This window comes from Cupressus sempervirens, chromosome 4 (assembly GCF_028749045.1).
Source record: "Cupressus sempervirens isolate cs-2001-9-10 chromosome 4, ASM2874904v1, whole genome shotgun sequence".
Classification (NCBI taxonomy): Eukaryota; Viridiplantae; Streptophyta; class Pinopsida; order Cupressales; family Cupressaceae; genus Cupressus; species Cupressus sempervirens.
This window is the reverse complement of record NC_143121.1, coordinates 831249165-831274128: the sequence shown is the minus strand read 5'-3', so window position 1 is coordinate 831274128 and position 24964 is coordinate 831249165.

Genomic DNA, 24964 nt, shown 5'->3' with positions numbered 1-24964 from the left:
TGTAGAACATTTGAAAGTATATAAAGATTAGATGGTAAGTGATAAGTGGATTGATTATTTCATTTTGGCATATTTTTTGTTTAAGGGAATTCAGTTGTGCATACCTAGAGGATCTATGAGAGATAACACCATGAAGGATAAGTGTAATGATAGACTTGTCAGACATTTTGGAATTGATAAGATAGTAAAGTTTATTTGAGATAATTACTTTTTGCCACATATTTATAAGGATGTATAGAGATTGGTTAGAAGTTATATAATTTACCAAACATCAAAAAGAACTAGTTAGAATTTGGGATGGCTCATTTTATACCTTGTAAGAAGACATTTGATGCATACATGTGGCTGAATTATTCTTTAAGGAAGTGGTAAGATTACATGGCTTTCCTAAAAATATCATTTTAGATAAAGATACTAAGTTTACTTATTATTTCTGGAGGACACTTTGGAAGAAGATGAATACAAAATTGAGGTCTAGTTCTACATTTCATCCACAAAAACATGGAAATACTGAGGTTGTGAATAGAATATTGAGGAACTTGTTGAGATGTTTGGTTGGAGATGAGCCTCCTAATTGGGATTTGGTTTTGGCACAAATAGAGTTCACATACAATTATTATGTGAATAGGAGCACTAATAAGACACCGTTTGATAGAGCTATTGGAATGAGTCCTAAGAGAACTAATGAATTAATGGATCTCAACATTGAGACAAAAAAAAGTGTTGAATCTAAGGAATTTTCATATTTCATGAAGACTTTGCATGAAAAAGTGAAAAGGAATTGAAACAATAATAATCTAGAATATAAAAAAAGAGTAGATACGAGAAAGAGACAAAAATTTTGACGTTGGAGATGAGGTTATGATTCATTTTAAGGATAATAGATTTCTAGTTGGTGCCTAAAATGAGCTAAAAATGAAGAAGTTGTTGAAAATATAAGAGAAGTAACTAAGAGGGGGGGGGTGTGAATCAGTTACTACTACAATATTTCCTAGATCTCTTATATGTCAACTATAAAATTTAGACTGATAAAACTGATTACTACTGATACTCAGTATACACAAAAAAATTGCTATAACTCAGTAAATGAAGAGTGTGAATTACTTTAGTAGATCTTAAGATGTTATTAGTAATTACTTGCAAGCATGAAAGAAATAACATGAACACATGAGACACCAGGATTTAACGTGGAAACCCAATTTGGGAAAAACCACCAATGTAACTAGTTACTACTTTTCACTCTTCTGAAGGGAGCACTGTTAGGAGCCAACCCTGTTAAAGGTTACAAAACACATTTTTAAGTGTGACCCTATTAAAGGATTTAATCACCCTGTTAGGAGTGGCCTTACAAAAGGTCTTAAAACAATTCAATGGAATTGTCACCTTGTTAGAGGATTTACAAATGGTTGTTAAACCAACTCTGTTAAGAGATTTTAGTTCACTGCTACAATGATTAGAAAGTAACAATGAAATGACTTGATTTGTGATGTAACTGAATTGCTGATTACAGATCTCTGCTCTAGTTCATACTTGATCCTTCCTGATAGAATAATACTTTTCTACTCCACAAGGATTTCTACTTATCCTTCAAGTTCACTTCCTCTTCTTATCTCTTTCAACTTATTCAACTTGCATCTCTATTGGAATGTTTAAATGGGAAGAGTACTTCTGAGAAGGGGGGGGGGGGGTGAATCAGAAGTAACTAGTTTTTATCCTTTTAAACCTTCATTAATCACATAACTGAAAGTAAAGTACATGCATGTAAACATATAAACAAACATGAAATGAAAGCGTGCATCAACACATGACACAAGTGATTTGGTAACCTAGAAACCCTCCAAGAATAAGAAGGTAAAATTGGGGTGGGAATGACACCCACAAAAATTACTACAGCAATATGTTCAACCACTTCTGATGGTCTTCCCTGTGAAAGACCTATCCTATTAGAGGCTTTACACTATGCCAATAATGACTTGGTTAGAGGATTTACAAACACTTTACATGAAGTGTCACCCTGTTAAAGGATTTACAATAGGTTGTTAAACCCACATAATACATAGGTTTTTCATCACCTTCTCCAAAGGTTTTCCTACGTAGCTGTTAAGCTAATCTATCAATATAGGATTTCAGCATCTAATACAATGGTGAGAAAGTATTAGAACATTTGACCTGATAGAGTGCAATCCTCAATTGTTGGGTTTAGGTACTAGATCCACTCTTCCTGTTCTGATCCTTGCTTGTTTTGATCTTTGTATGTGTCCCTTGTTCTGTTATGATCAACTAGATATGAAATTGTTGCATTGTTCCTCTAAGTCTTTCCTTCTTCACACTAAATTTTTTCTATAATCTCTACCTCTCACCTAATGGAGTTTTCAACCTCATTTTAAAGATTGTGAAGACTTAGGATTAGGTATGGATCTCGATCCACATTGAATCTCAAATTCTCGCTCATACCTTGCATTTTTCTCATTAGTTGCATGCTTTCTCCATTTTTATGATTGGTTGCATGCAAATCACATGGGGAATGTAAATGATTCATCCTTATCCTTTTTCCTTTTCAAAATCTCTCTACGTCGGCTCCAAAAATGGTTTACATTTGAGTTTGTGAGGGCACAAACTCATATGTTGATTTTGTGTTACTCAGCACATATTGGACTACTGGTGCTCAGCACATACTATCTTGGAATGCTCAACACCTGTTACACTCTATGTTGCTTGACACATAAATGATTCTGGCTCACTTGACATATACTGCATTCTGGCTTTCTCGGCATCAACTATGACTCGACACCTATTTGTCACTCTGTGCTTATATACTACTCGACACTTGAAGTCACTCGACACCTATTGAAATACTAACTCGGCACACACACTATGGCTTGACATATATAGTGTATTTGGCTTCAATACAAAAAAAAATTCTTAAGTGTGTTGACACTCAAATGTCAAAACTATCTAAGGGTTTAACAATCTCATAGACTTTGAAATCACAACATGGCCTTTTACTTATACCTTTTAGATTATCAAGTTGGCTCAAATAAAAATTAGAATAACCAATATTCATCACCTCAATTGGCTAGAATCAATAGGTAAAATAATTAAGCTTTGCATGCCAAAATAAGAAAATCCTTTGATAGTTGACCCAACTCGGTAGAAACTGATTCTATAATGATTTCCTGTGTTAACCAATAGAAGCTTGGTTAACAATGCTAACTTACAAAATTCCTTTAGTAACCAAGTGAACTCAATTAACACTGACTCTATTCAAATTTTCCTTGATTAACTAAGTGAGCTTGGCTAACACTTTTTTTTGCTTAACTTCCTTCTATGCCTGAGTGAGCTCGGTAGAAACTACCTTATGCACAAAGTAAACTCAAGAATGCTTGGTAGACTAGGAAAGTTTTTTTCATTGACTAGGTGAGCTTGGCATGCACTGACTGTAAACTAATATGACATTTGTGTAACATCAAAGACAACACACAATTAATTAGTTGTATCCATCAATCTCCCTCTTTGGCATTGATGACAACACAACATGTCATAGCACAAATAAATTTTGAGAACAAGACTCCCTCTATCAAAAAGTTTCTCCCTCTTTGATTTAATATAGAAAAATTCTCCTAAAGTGTTATCCCTTTGTGAATGAACTTCTTAACTTCTTCCTTCTACAAAATTTTAGAAATATATGATAGTAAACTTCTCCCTCTTTGACAACACATGTGAAAGACAATTTTGATTAGTGCCAATGTACCTTGAGTACAAATTCATCTATAATATGTCCTTGTTAATACTGCATCAACTGATTGATCTTCATCTAAGTTCTTATTGATGCATCACTAAACTTTATTTAGTGAACTTCAGATAGGTGAATGACCCCTAGCTTACCTCTTAGATACAAAAATGCATCCTTAGGTAATGGATTGGTGAATATATCTACAATTTTTTCTTTTGTATGTACATATTCCAATTTGATTTCTTTGTCCTATACTAATTCTCTTACAAAGTGATATTTTATAGCAATTTTCTTTGTTTTGGAATGCATCACTAGATTCTTTGATATGTTGATTGCACTAGTGTTATCACAATACATCACTATTGGCTCTTTGATTTCAACCTTCATTCCTTCCAACAACTGTTTGAACCAAACAATGTTAGAATAATTCACTACTGGTACTATATATTCTACTTTTGTTGTGCATTGAGATGTGTAGTTTTGCTTCTTCCTTGTCCACGATACCAACCTTTTACCAAGAAAGAATGCTCCACCACTGGTGCTCTTTCTGTCATCAAGATTTCCTACCCAATCAACATCAGTAAATACTCTTAGGTCAAGGTTGCCTCCAAGTTTGTACCATAAGCCATAGTCTTTAGTACCTTTCAGATATCTTAAGATTCTTTTTATTGCCATCATGTGGTTTTCTTTGGGTTTAGTTTAGAATCTTGCTATTATCCCAACTGCTAAGGCAATATTAGGCCTTGTATGTACCATAGACTGTAATTTCCCAATCATTGATTTGTATAAGGTTTGATATACTTCTTTGGAGTCATCATCTTTTGTAAGCTTAAGTCCAATACACATGGGGGTTCCAACTGATTTTGAATCCTCCATTCCAAATTTCTTGAGTATCTCTTTGATGTACTTAGATTGAGTGATATAGATATCTTTTCTATTCAGCTATATTTGCAATCCAACAAAGAATTTATTTTAGCAAACATGGATATTTCAAATTCTTTATTCATTTGTTCTAAAAATGCTTTTCATAGGTCATCATTTCCTATGAATAAAGTATCATCCACAAATATTTCTGCCAATGCAATCTTCTTATCTAGTCCTTCCTTGATGTATAGGCTATTGTTATCATTTTTTCTTTGAAAACCAATCTGTATCAAATAGTTATGTAGCCTTTCATACTAGGCTCTAGGAGCTTGTTTGAGACCATATAGGGATTTGTGTAATTTTCAAAACATGTCCCTTTTGTCTCGATCAACAAAACCTTCTGGATGTAGACTTCATCATCAAGAATTCCATTCAAGAATGCAAATTTAACATTCATCTGATATACTTTAAATCCTTTGTGAGTTGCATAAGCAAGTAGAGTCCTAACACCTTCTAATCTTGCAATAGGGGAAAAAATTTCACCATAATCAATACCTTCTTCTTGAGAATAGCCTTTACATACCAACTTTGCTTTGTTTCTTGACACCTTTCCATCTTTATTTAGCTTATTTTGAATACCCATTTTGTACCAATCACATTTTTATCTTTGGGCCTAGGTACAAGATTCCAGTTTTTATTCTTTTCTATCTGTTCTATTTATTCATTCATGGCCTCAATCCAACTTTGATTTTCCAATGCATCTTTAACACTTCTAGGTTCAAATTTAGCAAGCAAACATGTACCTTTTAGTTTTCTTCTTGTCATTGTTCCATTAGATTTGCCTCCAATAATCTAATTAGGTGCATGATACCTTCTAACATATTTAGCCAATATAGGTTCTATGACTTTTGAATGAATTGCATTGTCTTCATTTTGAAATTTCAACTTCTTGCTTGGGTCCTCCTATATGTAGCTTAGGTTCTTCAAAATCAATATGCACTAACTCGGTAGCCTCTGAATGTGACTTAGGTCCCTGTGACTTGGTTTGGACTTCCTGCAACTTAGTAATTGGTGGAGATTAGGGAGATGAAGTCTCTTTTTTGTCAAATGTGTTTGACAATGTATCAAGTTCATAGTAAACAAATCTTTTGTAATCTTCTAGTTCCTGTTTGCTTTCTTCTTTAGTCTTTTCCACAAACTCATCAATTCTTACACGTGCACTTTCTATGATTTTGTGAGTAGACAAATTTAGGCATTTGTATGCTTTACTTTCGTAGGAATATCCTAGAAGTATACCTTCATCACCTTTTACATCACATTTTTCTTTTCTAGATTCTTTCAAGATATAACATTTTCTACCAAATACTTTCAAGTAACCTACATTGGGTTTGTAGCCATACCATAGTTCTTAGGGAGTTTTGTTTGAGACCTTCTTCAACTAAATTTAGTTCAAAGTATGAACTCAGTGCTGATAGCTTCCTTCCAGTATTTGATAATAACATTCTTTTCAATCATTAGTGTCCTTGCACAATCCATGATGAATCTATTTCTTCTTTTAGCTATTCCATTATGCTCAAGAGTACTAGGAGCTGATACTTGTCTTTTGATTCCTCTTTCAATGTAGAAATTGTTGAATTCATTTGAGATGAATTCACCACCTCTATCTAATCTTAAGCATTTTAATCTTTTTCCAATTTCCTTTTCTACTCTGGCCAGATACCATTTGAATTTCTCAAAAGCTTTTGATTTTTCTTTGAGATACATAACAACCATCATTCTAGAATAATCATCAACAAAAATAATGAAAAAATTTTCTCCACTATAAGTTTATATTCTAATGGGTCCACACAAATCAACATGCACAATTTCCAAGACATCTTCTGACTAATAGTTTTTGCTTTTAAAACTAGTTTTCCCATTTTACCAATTTGGCAATTCTTGCATAATCCAACATCAAGTTTCTTCAAACTAGGAAGACTTCTTACTCTTTTGATTTTGCTAATCTTGACCATATTATCAAAGTTTACATGACATAGTCTTCTGTGCCATAGCCAACTTTCTTCTACTTGAACAATAAAACATGAACAATCACCAAGATCAAGATAAAATAGGTTACCTTTTGTTTGCCTGCCTGATCCAATCGGATTTCCTTGGTTATCCAGCAGTCTTGCCTTGCCATTCATGAATTCTACCTTGAATCCAATATTTTTTAGCTATGCCACACTCAGTAAATTATGTTTTAGTCTTTTAACCCAATAGGCATTTTCACATACAAGTTCATTGGTTAATGAGATTCAACCTTTCCCTTTTATGCAACAAGGTTCATTGTTTCCAAACCTTACACTACCTCCATTTTAGTGTTCAAAATATTCAAGCTTAGTTTTATCTCTAGTCGTATGGTGAGAACATCCACTATCTACGATCCATGTGTCATTTTTGCTAACATGAGAGAAAAGTGCCATCTTATCTCCTTCATCACCATATTCATCTTTTACAACAATATACACTATTTCATCTTCACTATATTAGAATCTTTAGCCATAAAGCAAGTTTACTTAATTTTGTCTTTGTAGGATTTATGACCTTTAAATTCCTTCTTGCCTTTGTACTTTTGAATTTTCTTCTCTTCCTTGCCTTCTTTGTTTGGAAACCTAGTAGCAATATGACCAATTTCTTGACAAGAAAAATAGATTAAAAGAATTTTACCTCTATACTTTCCTCTGCTCTTGGAATATTCTTTGCAAGCAAAGCCTCAACAATTTCAAGATCACTATCAGAAATTTCTTTTGTTTCTTCCTCACTTTTTGATTGATTATCTTTCATTTTCTTGCCTTTTTCTTTGAGTGAGATTTTAGCTTCAAATGCAAACTCAATATTCTTGGAAGCAGGAACATAGTTGTCAAAGTTGTCTAGTTCAAAAGCATTCAATCTTCCTACTAGGGAACCCAAACCTGTCTTGTTATTTGGATCAAATATCTTTTCTTGAATAGAAAAGACTTTGATTACATAGATGGGAAGAAAAGTTCTAAGTAATTTACTTACAACAATTTCTTCTTTGATTTCTCCTCTAGATGCTCTGATTGCACTAACACTGGCCTTGATTCTTTCCATATATTTTGTAACATTTTCATCTTCTCTCATCCTCATTTGATCAAATTGTCCTCTAAGGCTTTCTAATTTTTCTCTTTTTATATTGTCATATCCTCCACAGATTTCTTTCAGCTTGTTCCACATATCAAAAGTAATTTTATAGTCTTTAACCTCATCAAATTCAGTATAACTAAGAGCAGATGCAATGCTAATCATCATGATGTTATGATTCTTCTTCTTAGAAATATCATCAACTGATAATGTTCCAGTGGGAGTTTAATATTCTTCATCAAGATATTTTCATTCTAAATCACTGATGGTAGCTAGATGAAGCCTCATAAGTCCTTTCCATGCTACAAAGTTGTCTCCATTCAGCTTTGGAATCTCTCTCTTGTAAGACATCTCGATCTTTAGCTTAGGTCCTTGAAGCCTTCTCTACAAGCACCAAAAGCTCTAATACCAATTGTTGAAAATATAAGAGAAGTAACTGAGAGGGGGAGGGGGGGGGGGGGTAGTGAATCAGTTACTAATAAAATATATTCCAGATCCTTTAGATGTCAACTATAAAATTTAGACTGATAAAACTGATTACTATTGATACTCGATACACACACAAAAATTGTTGTAACTTGATAAATGCAGAGTGTGAATTACTTTAGTAGATCTTAAGATGTTATTAGTAATTACTTGCAAGCATGAAAGAAATAACATGAACACATGAGACACTAGGATTTAACGTGGAAACCCAAATTGGGTAAAACCACCAATGTAACTATTTACTATTTTTAACTCTTCTGAAGTGAGAGCTATTAGTTAGGTATGGCCCTATTAGGAGTGGCCTTGCAAAAGGTCTTAAAATAATTCAATGGAATTTTCACCTTGTTAGAGGATTTAAAAATGGATACTAAACCAACTCTGTTAAGAGATTTTAGTTCACTACTACAATGGTTAAAAAGTAACAATGAAATGACTTGATTTGTGATGCAATTGAATTGTTGATTATAGATCTCTGCTCTAGTTCATACTTGATCCTTCCTAATCAAATAATAATTTTTGGCTTCACAAGGATATCTACTTATCCTTCAAGTTTGCTTGCTCTTCTTATCTCTTTCAACTTATTCAACTTGCATCTCATACACTTTGAAACCACAACTTGACCTTTTACTTATACCTTTTAGATTGTCAAGTCGGCTCAAATACAAATTAGAATAACCAATATTTATTACCTCAGTAAACTAGAATCAATAGGTAAAAATAATTAAGCTTTACATGCCAAAATAAGAAAATCCTTTGGTAGTCAACCCAACTCAATAGAAAATGATTCCGTAGTGATTTCCTATGTTAACCAATAGAAGCTCAGTCAACACTGCTAACTTAAAAAATTCCTTTGGTAACTGAGTGAACTTAGTTAACACTTACTCTATTCAATTTTTCCTTTGTTAATCGAGTGAGCTCAGTTAACACTCTTTTTTTCTTAACTTCCTTTGATGCCCAAGTGAGCTCCATAGAAACTGCCTTTTGCATAGAGTAAACTCAGGAACACTCGGTAGACTAGGAAAGATGTCTTCACTAAACAAGTAAGCTTGACATGCACTAACTGCCAACTGATATGAAATTTGTGTAACATCAAAGAAAACACATAATTAATTATTTTTGTCCAACAAAAGTTCTTTGTGAGATTCTAAGGAGGTTTGATAGTGGAAATGCTTTTAAAGTTGAATTTATAGAAGATATGGATATTTTTCCTATATTCAATATTAAAAATATCTTTGAGTACTTTGAAGTAGATAATAAATTGAAAGATAACCTAGATTATACAAGGAAGAAGAAACACAACATTGGGAGGGTTTCCAATAGCAGAATAAGAAAAAGTACTAGAGGAAAGGACTACATGGAACCCAATTCAATGGAAAGACAGAAATGTTGAAGATACTTCATGGATTACACAACCTAAGTTACATCTCTATGACTCAAGTTAGAATGCTAGGAATGCTTGATGTGGACATTATTTCTTTATTAACCCCAGGTGTTCGATGCAAGAGCATCTTGGGTCTTTGAGAAATCTTGCATCATCCAAAAATATTTCTTGTTTTTTTGTACCAGTGTGTTGTTTGCAAAGTAGTCATTGCTGATTTTGGTTTTTGATTGTGCACATTTGATATCATGTTGAGGAGCTATTTTAGATCATTTCTCTAAGTGTGTGTATTTTGATGCTTCACATTTTTTGAGTTTTATATCATTCTATGCAACCCCTATTTCCTATAGTTTTCTTCTGACAAGGCATGTTGTTTCTATTGGTGTAATTTCCTATGTTGATGTGGCATCACATAAATTTGGGATTGACTCCTAACTCACATGTGGACTTGTCCTTAAGAGTACATGATCTTATGTTGTCATTTTCTTCAGTCATGGTTTACTATTTCAAGAGTGGACCTATTATGTAATTAAATATCTTACTAGCCAACTTGTGGCTTAGCTAGCTATATAAGAAGCTTGGTTAGATATAGGATATCATCATCTTAGAGATAAGAGGATAGAAGATGTGAGATTGGACTATAAGTTTGTAATTTTATTTGTACAAGTCTATAACCCAAAAGGCCTCACAATCAGGCATGTTGTCATTTTTTTACATGTGAAGTGAAATAATTACACTATTAAGTTGTTGTATATGGATTTCATGTTTACTATTGATTCTTCTGAATAAGATTTTGTGTATAACTCTAAGAAAGGGGATGTTAGTAAGTTTTAAGTTGATTTTAGATCACTTTAATTCCTTTATTTCATCATTCCTTGTGTCAATGCTACTTTATTCCTTCTAGAATCTCTTAGGGGAATTACACATGTATAAAGATTCAAATAAAATAGAACAAACAAATACTCACATGAAACTTCCCATGTCCCTCTAGGTGGAGGTATTCCAACATATCACAGGGTATCCCTTAGTGATACCTATTTAAGAAATATTTGTAACCACACTAGTAACTAGGATAAGGGAATGACTATACTTTGGTGGATCCATATCTCTCTATCTTTGGGGAACCACAATCCTAAAATCAAGTGATATTCCCAATTGATAATTGAAACTTTCATAAGAACATGATCCTCAAGTTGGTCCTATACTATCTTAAAATGTATGTGTACATTATTTATGAACTTTAAATTCACCTCCTTTAGTAACCTTATGATTTTTTCTCAATCAACTCTTTCTCCTATTATGTCCCAAATCTTTCATTTTCATCAATGCTATATTTGAGACCTTAGGGTTATATACTTATGGGTCAACCCTAGTATAGGTCAACCTATTTCTCAAGGATTTTTAATCCAAAGGACAATTTTGACTTGGGGTTATAAATTAAAATATTAGATGATTTTTTACACCTAAAAACTAGTATAAAAGGAAGTCTAGAACCTCATTTTTACATATGTAAATCACTAGACATAAAGAGATATCCAATAATTTACAAGGTACACTTTCCAAAATTCAAGAAGTATATTTTCATCAAGCATTCAACACATTGAAAGATTAAAGGATCCTTTTTCAGAATTTCCTTCATGATCTTACATTTTTTTGGCCATCAAGGGAGAAGATCTACATTGAGGCATTCATAATCTTCTTAATTTATGCACATTTAAAAATACTTATCTGTGATTTATTTTTGGTAGATCCTTTTCATTTGTGCCTACTTTTGATATCCTTCCTTTCAAATTAACCATTGAAAACACACAAGAATTGCAAATCCTTACTAGCAAGGGTTTCTACAAGAAAGGTGAATACTTATACTTTTATTCCTTTTGTTGCATGTTTTGCATTTTAATTTCAAGTTTGATTCCTCAATTTAGGGCTTGATCAAGGAAAGCCCTCCTCAAACAAAAATAATAATAAGTTCTATAGTATATAGGAGAGAGATAGAAAAATTGTGACCGCATAATTTGAAAGTACTCGCTAAGACATTTTTAAAGAATTTGGGTCAAAGTTTCTACCATATCTTGGGAACATGTCCATAATTTATAAAGTGTCCAAATAATTTACCACCAGGTCGAAGACCTCTTAGAGGCCTAAGAAAAATAACATTTTTTGGATTTTGTATTGTGATTATAAATCTATAGAGAGAAGCTCTATCATAGGTTTAGATCTAAATTAATTGGAGTGAAAAGACATATTCCCTAAAAAAAATTGATGTGAGTCCTTTATCATTTGTTACATGTTTCAGTCTAGACCTACTTATATATCTTAATTGGGCTAATTACATACATTTAGAACCTATATCTATCATAAGTTTCTCATTTAGTCAATTGAACCAATTTCACATTTACGTACACATATATTTAGTCAAACTTAACATTGCATGAAAGAGGAATTTATTGTGTACTTCCATGATTTAATTTAGGTTTAGCATTATCATCCCTTTATCCTTTTTAGTTTTTTAATCTAGGTTGGATTATATTTAGAGTTATGCTGGGAATCCCCTCTTTCTTTTATATTTTGAATGTTAGGGTGGAAGTTGTTAGTTGATGAATTCATCTCACAGAGTTTATATGGTTAAATTAATTAGACTTCATTTCAAACATAAAGCTTTTGGTGAAGTCAACATCCTCTATCTCTTTCCTTCATCATGGAGTTAGATTTTTGTCTCTTAAAGATCTCTCTTATTGTACCACTTTATTTTTGGAGCTAGATTGTGTTAGATGTGTTGGAAATATAATAGGAGTAACTAATAGGGGAGGGGTGAATCAATTACTAAAATAAATAAATCCCATATCCCTTATATATCAATACAAATCAAACTATGATTAAATTGAATTCTGCTATAACTCAGCAAACACACATGTACTCAGTTTACACTAGCAAATGTTGTAACTCAAAAAATACTAAAATAACTAGGTACATTCTTAACATGAAAACCTTAAGATATTATATGTGACTAATATTATTTTCACTTAGTTGAAAACACATAAATGAAATATCTTGAACACAACTAACACCAAGATTCTAACATGGAAACCCGATTTGGGAAAAACCACCAACTAGTTACTGATTTTCACTCTTTTGAAGCGAGCCCTGTTAGGATCCAACCCTGTTAAAGGTTACAAAACACACTGTTAGGTGTGACCTTGTTAGAGGATTTAATTACCCTATTAGGAGTGGCCTTGTTAGAGGTCTTTAGATAATTCAATCTTGAAATGTCACCTAGTTAGAGGATTTATAAATAGCTATTGAGCCAACTCTGTTAAGAGATTTAGGATCACTGCTACAATGGTTAGAAAGTAACAATGAGATGACTTGATTTTTGATGCAATTAAATTTCAGATTATAGATCTCAATTCTAGTTTGTATACTTAATCCCTCCTAATTGAATGTATCTTTGTAGCTCAATAAAGATATTTTGTTTATCCTTCCAATTCACTTCCTATAAGCATCTTCAAATCTTCTATTATGCTCCACCATATTCAATCCTAAAATTGACCTTATATTTATATCTTACACAATGACAAGTCAGCTTGAATATAACTTAAAATACTTAATATTCATCTTCTCAATTGGCTAGAACCAACAAACAAAATAATTGAACTCAATATGCCAAAACAAGAAAATTCTTTATTAGCTGACCTTGCTCAGTAGACACTAACTCCGCACCAATTTTCCTATGTTAACCAAGTGAGTTCAGTTAACACTACATATTCACAAAGTTCCTTTGGTATCTAAGTGATCTTTTTTAATACTAGTTCCATCTAACATTTCCTTCATTAACTGAGTGAGCTCGGTTAATGCTCAACTTCTAGAAACTTCTCTTTGTTGCCCGAGTGAACTCGATAGACACTATCTTCTAAACTTGGAAAAATCTAGAATGCTCAATAGACATAGGAAAAAATCTTGAATGCTTGAGTTATCTTTTCATACACTGACTTACAATGATATGACATTTTGTGTAACTTCAAGGACAATACACAATTAATCAATTATTTTCAACAATATCCCTCTTTGGCATTGATGGCAACACAACATGTCATAATACAATGAAATTTTTAGAGAAAGAATAAATTAAGGAACATATCCTTAGTTTCATTTTGATTCTCATCCATGAGAACTCCCTCTATTAGTGTGAACTCCCTCTGCCTTCAATTTCTCCCTCTCTTAGAAAAACTCTATTTGCAACATCTTCTTTTGATAGCAAGCTTTATTTCTTTGGCATTAGACCATGTTCTCCTTTGACATCTCTAAAAATATATACTCTTCCTCTTGATAAAATTTTTGTGAGATATGACATCAAAATTCTCCCTCTTTGACATCTTATGCCAAAGACAATATTCAATGAATATCAATGAACCTGATGTACTGATTCATATGCAATGTGTTCTTTTCAATGCTGCATCAACTGACTGATCTTCAACATGATCTCACTGATGCATCTCTAAACATTATTCTAGTGAGCTTCAGATAGGGGAATGACCCATACTTACCTCTTAGATACAAAAATGCATACTTAGGTAACAGCTTAGTGAATATGTCTACAATTTGTTCTATAGTACTCACATATTCCAATCTTACCTCTTTATCATGTACCAATTCTCTTAGAAAATGATATTTTATAGAAATGTGCTTGGTTTTGGTATGCATCACATGATTCTTTGATATATTAACTGCACTAGTGTAATCACAAAATATAACCATTGGATCCTTGATTTCTACCTTCATAAATACCAATAGTTGCTTGAACCAAATAACATTGGAACAATTAACTATTGCTGCCACATATTCTGCCTCTTTTATGGACTAAGAAGTACAATTCTCCTTATTGCTTGTCCAAGACACCATTCTTTTAGCAAGAAAGAATACTCCACCATTGGTGCTCTTTCCATCATCAACACTTCTTGCCCAATCAACATATGTGAATGGTTTCAAATTAAAATTGCCTTCCTTTTTGTACCATAATCCATATTCTTTAGTGCCTTTTAGATACCTCATGATTATGTCTATTTCCATCATGTGATTTACTTTAGGAATTACTAAGGATCTTGCCACCATACCAATTGCTAATGCAATATCATGCCTTGTGTTCACTACATTATGTAATTTTCCAATAATTGATCTGTATGTGGTCTGATCTATCTCTTTGGAATCATTATTTTTTGAAAGCTTATGTCTGGTAGACATAGGTGTTCCAATTGGTCTTGAATCTTCCATTCCAAATTTCTTTAATATACCCTTGATATATTTGAATTGAGTAATGTAGATACCATCTTTCTTTTGCTGGTTTTGCAATCCAACAAAGAATTCTACCTCTCCAAACATGGAAATCTCAAATTCTTTACTCATCTCTTCTAAAAATTCCTTTCATAAGTCATCATTTCTTAGAAATAAAGTCTCATCCATAAATATTCCTACCAATACAATCTTCTTGTCTAGTCCTTCTTTGATATACAAACTCCTATTATCATTTGTTCTTTGAAAACCAATCTTTATCGAGTAGTTATGAAACCTTTCATACTAAGCTCTAGGAGCTTTCTTGAGACCGTACAATGTTTTGTGTAATTTAGAGACCATATCCCTTTTCTTAGGATCTAAAAAACTTTAGGTTGTTCTATGTAGACTTCCTCATCAAGGATTTCATTCAAGAATGCACATCTATTTGATAAATTTTAAATCCTCTGTGTGCTGCATATGCTAGTAAAGTTCTAACACCTTCTAATCTTGCAACTATAGCAAAATTTTCAACATAATCAATACCTTCTTCTTTAGAATAGCCTTTGCATACTAATCATGCTTTGTTTCTTGAGACTTCTCCATCTTCACTCAACTTATTTCTGAAAACCCACTTTGTGCCAATTACATTTTTATTCTTGGGTCTAGGAACAAGAGTCCAAGTCTTATTTATCTCTATTTGTTCAATATCTTCATTCACAGATTCAATCCAAATTTCATTATCCAAGGCACCTTTCACTGGTCTAGGTTCAAATTCAGCAAGAAAACATGTACATTTTGATTTGTTTCTTGTCATTGTTCCATCTAACTTGTCTCCAATGGTCTGATCAGGTGCATGGTGCCTTCTAACATATCTTGATAACATAGGTACTTTGGATTTGGAATTTGTTCCACTAACTTCTTCATGATCTTCTATATTAAGCTCAGGTCCTAATGTCTATGACTTGGGTCCATTAGACTTAGTTTGTACTAGCAATAGCTCGGTAGCCTCAAACTACAACTCAAGTCTTTCAAACTATGACTCAAGCTGCACTAGTTGCAAATTGGTAGCTTTAGGAGATTTTGGGGACTTAGGAGGTGAAGCCTCTTGAATTCCAAGTTGATTTGGCAATGTATTAGGTTCATAATAAATAAATCTTCTATAATCCTCAAGTTCTTTGTTGCTCTCTGATTCACTCTTTTCTACAAACTCAACAATTCTTACATGTGCACTTTCTATGATTTTATGAGTGGATAAATTCAAACATTTGTATGCTTTACTTATGTATGAGTATCCTAGGAATATACCTTCATCATCTTTGACATAAAATTTGCCTTTCCTAGATTCCTTTAAGATACAACATTTTCTACCAAATACTTTTAAGTAACTTACATAAGGTTTGTAGCCATACCATAGTTCATAAGGAGTCTGATTTGAGTCTTTCTTCAACTATACTCTATTCAAGGTATGTACTACAATACTAATTGCTTCCTTCCAATATTTGATTGTAACATTCTTTTTTATCATCAAGGTTCTTACACAATCCATGGTGGATTTGTTCCTTTTTTCTGCTATACCATTTTGTTGAGGTGCACTAGGGGCTCATACTTGTGTCTTAATTCCTTTTTCAATGTATAATTCATTGAATTCATTGAAAATTAATTCACCACCTCTGTCTGATCTTAAACATTTTAGCTTTTTTCCAGTTTCTTTCTCTACTCCTGTTAGATACCACTTAAATTTTTGAAATGCTTCAGACTTTTCTTTTAGATATATTATAGTCATCATTCTAGAATAATCATCAAAAAAAAGAATAAAGTACTTATATCCATTATAACTCTATATTCCAATAGGTCCACATAAGTCTGTATGGACTAGCTCCAAGACTTCTTCTGAATGATAGTCCTTTCTTTTGAATCTTGTCTTTCCCATCTTACCAATTTGACAATTTTTGCATAGACCCATATCAGGTTTCCTTAGGTTAGGAATACCTCTTACTCTTTTCTTATTTCTTATCTTGATTAGATTATCAAAGTTTACATGACATAACATTTTATGCCATAACCAACTTTCTTCTACTTGAGCAATAAAAAATGAACTATCACTTAGATCTAGGTAGAATAGATTACCTTTTGTTTGTTTTCCCTTTTCCATCCAATAGTTTGGCCTTCCCATTCTTGAATTATACCTTGAATCCAATGTTATTCAATTTTGCCACACTCAGTAGATTACACTTTAGTCCTTCAACCCAATAAGCATTATCACATCTAAGTTCATTGGTTAATGAGATACAGTATTTTCCCTTTATGCAATAAGGTTCATTGTTTCCAAATATTACACTACTACCATCATAATGTTCCATGTGTTCAAATTTTGTTTTATCACTAGTCATATGATGTGAGAAACCATTATCAATAATCCATGTATCATTCTTTCTAACATGAGAGATAAGTGTCATTTTATCTCCTTCATCATTAGATTCATCTTTTACTGCAATATATACCATTTCATCATCTACACTACTATCTGAGTCTTTTGTTATAAAACAAGATTTCTTACCTTTGTCCTTGTGGTCCTTGAAATTCTTGAAATCCTTCTTACCTTTGTACTTATTGTGCTTCTTTTCATTTTTGTCTTCTCTGTTTGGACATCTTGCAACAATGTGTCCAACTTCTTCACAAGGGAAAAAAATTAAAGGAATCTTTCCTTTGAAGTTTCCTTTACCTTTGGGATATCTTCTTGTAAGCAATGCTTCAATGGCTTCCAGATCACTGTCAAAATTTTCTTCCTATTCACTTTTAGATTATTTTTCTTTTGACTTTTTGACTTTCTTCTAGAGTGACAACTTGGGTTTAAATGTAGACTCAAGAGTACTAGAACTAGGAATATAATTATCATAGTTATCTAGCTCAAATGTTGTTAATCATCCAACTACTACATCCAATGTATGTTATTCTTTGGATTGCATTTCATTTCTTAAATTGTTGATACTCTGATTGCATATATAGGAAGAAGTATTCTAAGAAATTTACTTACCACTATTTCATCTTCAATCTTTCCTCGTAAAACTTTGATAGCACAAACACTGGCTTTGATTCTTTCACTATATTTTTCAATGTTCTCATCTTATCTCATCTTTATTTGATCAAATTGTCCTCTAAGACTTTGGCTTTAGCTCTTCTTACATTATCATCTCCTCCATAGATGGCTTTTAGCTTGATCCATCTTTCATAAGCAATTTCACAATCTTTGCACTCATCAAATTTGACATAGTTGAAAGATGAAGCAATATCAATCATCATGATATTATGAATCTTCTTCTCTGCAATTTATTCAATAGTCATAGTTCTAGTAGGTATCATGTAGTTGGTGTCAAAATATTTTAGCCATGAATCTCCAATGGTTTCCAAGTGTAGCCTCATGAGTTCTTGCCATGCTTTGAAGTTATCTCTGTTTAGCTTTAGGATCTCCCTTCTGTAAGACATCTTGATCTTCAGCTTAGGTCCTTGAAACCTTTTTTTCAAGCATCAAGAAGCTCTTTTCTTTCAAGGACCCTTGATAGTACCCAAATTTTCCTCAAGATCTTAATCCTATCATGGATAATAACTCTTCTCCCTCTTCTCATGATAAAGGTTAAGCCTCAAGAGTTCCTCCTTCCCAACTTTATTATCTCTCATGAGTTTGATATTTTAAAAAATTGGCTTGTTCAAGAGAACCAAAATTCTAATAGTTTTTCATTTGTTGAGGCTATTAAAAATCTTATTACTCATGATGATAAAAACATCTCCATAGTGAATGGTATATCTGACCTTATTAACACTCATTCTAAGCCTTTGGTACAATGTTCTCAAGATTTAGGATACACTTCTCCTTCCACAACAATTGAACCTTTCATTCCTATTCATAGAATTCTAGCTTATGTGCCATCTCTAATGATAACTTTATACAAGTATACAATTCTCTAGGTCTTGGACTTCTTAATCCTTCACTTCCTTTGAATATTCCTCCTACCTCCATACCCTCTTGAATACCTTTATATAATGTCACTTCTTTCACATATTCCTATCTGCTTTCCATTCTTTCCAATTCTCCACCAAAAACTTTACATATGTTTTTTTCTTACTACCACAACCTTGCTAACACATCGAATATGACAATACCTAATATTGCATTTTCTAATCCTACCAATAGTACTTTGGTTGAAATTTTCACCTATTTATAAAAATAAGTTGGTCAATTCACTCAATATAAGTACAACATACCTATATGTGATTTTTCTAATCCTCTTTCCTTATGTTTATCTCATTTTGGTTTTGAAAAGGTGGTGAAAAAAAACTTAAGTCATTACTTAACAAAACTTAGTGCATGGCAAGTAAGTAGTGTATGCCGAGCAATATAAATATTTAGTGTTAAGCATCAGTATGTGCTGAGTCACTCAAGCACAAAGCAAGTCATACATGCTAAATGATTTAGGTGTCGAGTAAAATAATAGATTTTGAGTCATTCAAGAGTCGAGTGACAACATTACGGATAGAGTGAATGTTGACCATCAGAGCTTTGAAGTGCCGAGTAAATAGTTTTTGGCATAGTTGTTTGAAATAGAAAAAAATCCTATGTAAACCATTTCTGGGCCAACTTAAGGATCTTTTATGATTCTAGAAGATATATACAAATGTATATTAAGAATCCCTATGTAGTACATGCAACCAATTAGAAAAAAGGGATGTATTAAGAAAAAAATGGATGAATCACAGTAATTGATTCCTACCTAACCCTAGCTCACCTAAGTCTTGTTAAGGAGGGGAAGCCCTAATGAGTTTATGTAAGTGTATATGAGAGGAGAAGGATGAATCCTAAGTGCAAAGAGAGAGAATTCATGGTGACTATGGAGTTTATGGTAGAGATATGAATTACAAAATTAGTTAGAGAGAAAATAGAATAGTAGTTAATGGATAGAGAAGACATGTCTGATTAGGAGAATCAAGGATATACTTTGAAAGAGGAGATCTAATATCTAGCAGTAGAGTACTAACCAAAGGATCATGGTGTTGAATCATTTTAATAGGTGATACAGAGCAAATATCTTAACATAGTAGTCTTAACAAGATTTTGTAAATCCTCTAACAAGGTGCTTTATTGTGAGTTAAAGTCCTCTAACAAGACACACTTTTAGCAAGGTGTTGAAATCCAAAAGATCTTGAAGATGGAAGTCTACAAATTAGGAAAAGTTATTGAAAACTAGAAGATTAAAATACAACTTTTTCTACATCAGTTGCATAAATCTAGAGATGAGTTGAAGCATTCATTGAAGAGAAGGAAAGAGATGGTTATTCAATAAGATGACACTCGATATAAAGAGATTGATGCCACTGGACTATTTGTAGCAGGAAACTCTTAATAATTTGATGAAGTCATTGTAGATTTGATGGAAAAGAATGGTGCCCTAACTGAAGAGGTCAAAAATATTAAGATAGAACAAGAAGTCTAATTAGTATTGCTATGTGAGGTGACTGAGAAAAAAAGAAAGCTAAGGAAGACAAAATCATGAATTGAATGGAAAAGACATTGAGATCACAACCCTAAAGTTATAGAATGAAAAACTGAGCAATGAACTAAGAGTAGAAAATGAATTTGTTGTTGAGAAACTGACAAGATCTCCTAGATCTAAAAATGATACTGCTAGATTGGGATACACCAATAATGAGGAAGGATAATCATCTAAAAATAGTGAACAAAGAAACAACAAAGGTCAGAAATACATACCCACTTGTCATAATTGTGGAAAGTTAGGTCATACATCAAATATTTGTAGGAGAAATAATGCAAATCAGAACCCTAAGAAGAAATTCAAGGGTTATTGTCTATTGGTAAGCACATTGGTATTTTTAAATTGACTCTTTAAATGCCCAATATCTATGAACAATGACTAATTACAATAGTTGGGAAATCATAACTGAATAATTGATTTCCCTCTGAATTTATAGGTACAACTCCCTTGAATTTAATTTTTACAATGCATTTGTTTGTTCCTAAATCTAAGATGGGGTTTTCTTTTGACCAAAGAATAGGAGAGGAAAACCAAGTTAGGCCTATGTAGGAACTAACGTAGGCCAGGATTTGGGTCTTAATACCAACCAAATTTTTTGAATCCATACATCTTATGAACCCAAACAATTTTATGATGTAGTAATAAATTCTATTTATATGAATTAGATACTTAACATGATTTTAACTCTAAAATTCAAGCAAATAGCTTAAGAAATAACATTGGAAGGAATCTCTTTTAGCCTCTAATAATATTACAATTATATTCAACTTTTTGTATTAAATAGGATAACAAAGCTCAATTTGTTCATTAGCTCAATTCAACTTAAAGAGATGTTTCTAACTAAGACAATCAATGGGACAATAAATAATTGATACAAAATATCTTCAATTTGTCTTTACAATATGAAGTATTTTACACCAAAATTTAGCTAACCATTCATTAATAATTGTGTACATATGGGATTCTAAGATGAACCATTACAAAAGGAAACTGAATCGGTTCATCTCCTCAAAAATGAAAAATGATAAGAAGCCAAATATTAGTTACAACTTCACATTAGAATACAAAAGAGCAAGAGATATATTATTTCTCTTTCTTCCCCTTTTCTAATTTTTCCTTATAGGCATTGGCAATGAAAATGATTGGAATGAGATCCTCGTGTCTATTGATGTGGGCATTAGTGTATCTGATTATCCACTTGGAGTTTTCCCTAGCCAATTCATTGATTGCACTCAACTGCTCTTGCATCTCCTTTGTTGCTATGTGTATGCATCCATCGAGCCATTGGAGGTCTAACACTCTATTCTAATGGCTAGTAGATTTCTCTGTTAATTTATCCAAGTAGCTAGAGAAAGTATTTTGCATAATAGTGACTCCAACTACTCCTTTCCCTTGTCCACTTGTTTGGGAGTTAGTGTGTAGGAATTTCATCAACTCATAATCCTTATCTTATTTCTCCTTAACTTTTCTCTCTGTCTTTTGTAGTCCATCCTTTGTTACCAAGATCATGTCAGCTTTGAATTGCAAGCTTTGTTTCCATTCAAACAAAGGCTCATCTCCTTTTTGTAAAATCTTGGCTTCAAATGCTTCCTTAGCCTTCATTTAGATTATCATATGTAGGAGAGAGATGCAATCTTCACATTTTGACCTTTTCTGTTTCTAGAGTTGCTCGGTTAGCTAGGATGCTATCTTTTTCTATCTCAAGCCTCAATATTACATTGTTGAGCTGATCTATAACTACAATTCCTTCAAACTTGAGTTTCTCACTCCAACTCCTATCGATTTTCCAAAAATGCTTGTCTTATTTTAGCTAAGAGATGGTGGCCTAAGTATTTGTAGCTATAGTATCACTGGTAGGCAGTACCCCTAAAATACTTGCTAACGAGGCAACTAATTTCCTAATGAAATAGTTAAGCTCATGGACCTCTACCTATCCTAGCTTTGGAAATCTTGAGGCCTTCAAGTTCTTCTTCTATTACTTCATTAGTTGATTTACATAAGCCCACTTTGGTGTCATGCCTAACCTCTCCTAGATCTAGAGACTATAGTATAAAGTCAGTTGTAGTTAGGTCTTAAATCCTACATTCTTTAGTGGGCTTGGCAATCTCCATAGTTAGGTGCCCCGTGTTTGAATCTTGTCCAAGGATAGACAAATTCTTCTACATCTTCACTTTTCTCAATGTGGACCCAGAGAAGATGACTAGAGATATAGTCTCTTTATTTGGAGCCCCATATTCTATCCTCTTCCTCTTTCTATCTAAAGTATTCTCGAGCCATGACTTGATGTCAATTACTTTGGATGCAGTCCCTAGTGTATCCACACTAAATATATTTCACCTAGTAGGAGTAAAAGCCTTCAAATATGAGGAGAAAGGGTTTTCTAGGGTGGGGGAAATGAATTTTGGAGCTTCAAGAATCTTCTCTGCTTTAGATGTTCTCTTCACTACTTCATCTAACTCCATGTATTCACTTTTGTTGCTCCTACCATCTTCAAGATCAACCACTTGTATTGAGGACTACTTAGTAAGTGTAGTGTTGCACTTATAGATGGGATTGGACTACTATTGGATGGAAGAGCCACTATGACTATAGTCTCTTTTAGTTCTTCTACTTTCTTCTTCTTGACTTCTACCTCTATCTTGATCATAGGTTTAGCTAGACCTTGAGTGAGTGATGGTGTTGTGCCTGAAGTGCTGCCAAGAGAAGATGAAGTTGCTACTATAATTGGGGAGGGATGAGTGTATGTATCTTTACTTCTACTTTTTTGTATCACGGTCTGCTCAACCCACTTCCTAGTCCTCTTGTAGATTATTTCCATCATCACATCTAGGTCTTTGATGACATCTCCAAATGGTTTAGAGCTTATAGGAGTATTCCTTAACTTGGTCAAGTAAGTCATGCTATATATATTTTGACCATTATCCTCAATTCCAACCACATATATATTTACCTTATATATCTTAACTTGATCTACTATCAATCTTGTGAAAGCATGGTCATGACTTTCAAATTCATCTTTGCATTCAACCCAACAGTCTTTAATGGTGCTAACGTGCTTTATTACACTCCCGATCTATAGAATCATTAGCATATCCATTGGGGTTGAATATAGGTCTCTAGACCTCATACATATCTAGCGTGTACTTCTTTTCAAAAACTTTCACCATATTCTTAGCATTGGATTGGGTATCACAACTGAATTCTCCAACCTTCATAGGGAACTTATATCCTTTCTTCTTCAAACTTCCACTCAAGATGTTCACCTATAGAGCTTGTTGAATGATCTCCACCAAAACTATCATATCATTTGGATATCTTGGTAGCTTCAGAGGAAATAATTCAAAGTTGCAAGATGTAAGTAACAAAAGGATGAAAACTGGATGAAATAATAACCAAATTGACTGATGGAAGCCATGGTTTTAAGGGATCTCCTTTCTGAGCACCCTTGCAATTCCTTGCAAATTCTCATAGTAAATACATCATTCACTTTTATATAATCTGCATAACTAATCTATAATTTAAGGCATGGATAAAATCCATAGGACTTGACATCATTTGGGAAATTATCTAGGCATGGTAGATCAGACCATAATTGTAAGGAATCCAACATATCAGTAAAGAACAAAGACATATAGAATGAATTGTAAAGCTTGGTCACCTCAAGGGCATTGGACATAATCCTATTTACTTCTTGCACCAAATCAATATACTATATATCTGAGCATATAACCTAAACCAAAAGGAAGTATTGTTCAACAAAATATAGGGCTTTTACTTCACCTATTAGTCTATGTAGAAGAACCAAAATGTTGATTATCTCCAGTTTGAGGTTGGTTTTGAATAAAGTTTTGGGGACTTTTCTCTTGTTACTCCATGGCTTGTTAGGAACCTGTGTGTTCCTTCTGTTTATTTTGTTAGAGTAGAGTTGTTGGACGCATATGCTTTGTAAGTCGTCCCGTGAGTTTATTTTATTATCCCACATGCATAGGTAGTATTACTTTTCTAGATCGTACCCAGTATATAAGAATAGGTTGAGGCCCTTGATGGGCACGGACGAATTTATTGTATTGAGCTTGCTCAAAGGAGGTTACCCCCTCGAAGTGGCCTGCGATCAGTAGATTTATTCTGAGTTCTGCTATCACTTTGTATTCTGTTATTTCGAGCATTCTCACGATATTGCTATAAGGAGGTTCTTCTCATCTGGTATCAGAGCACTCTCTTGGGCTCGCTGGGTGGAAATTACATCAAATTTTTTTCTGTCGTGGCCTTCAGGTTCCTCTCACTTCTAAATCCCTCATTTATCTAATTTTAGGGTTTGCCCTATCTTTTTCACCTCTTATCCAATCGCCACCAAACTGAGCCACAAGATTCAATTCCTCATTTTGCTCCCTTATCCCTCTTGGACTGTTCGCCTCATTTCGCCTCCCTACCCTTGAAACCCTCATTTTTCTTTTTCCCTTGTCCCTAGATAGTCTCCCACCACCCGTCGAACACCCATTTCCTATATGAGTTTTACCCAAATCCAAGTTTGCCGTAACTAAAAAAGTT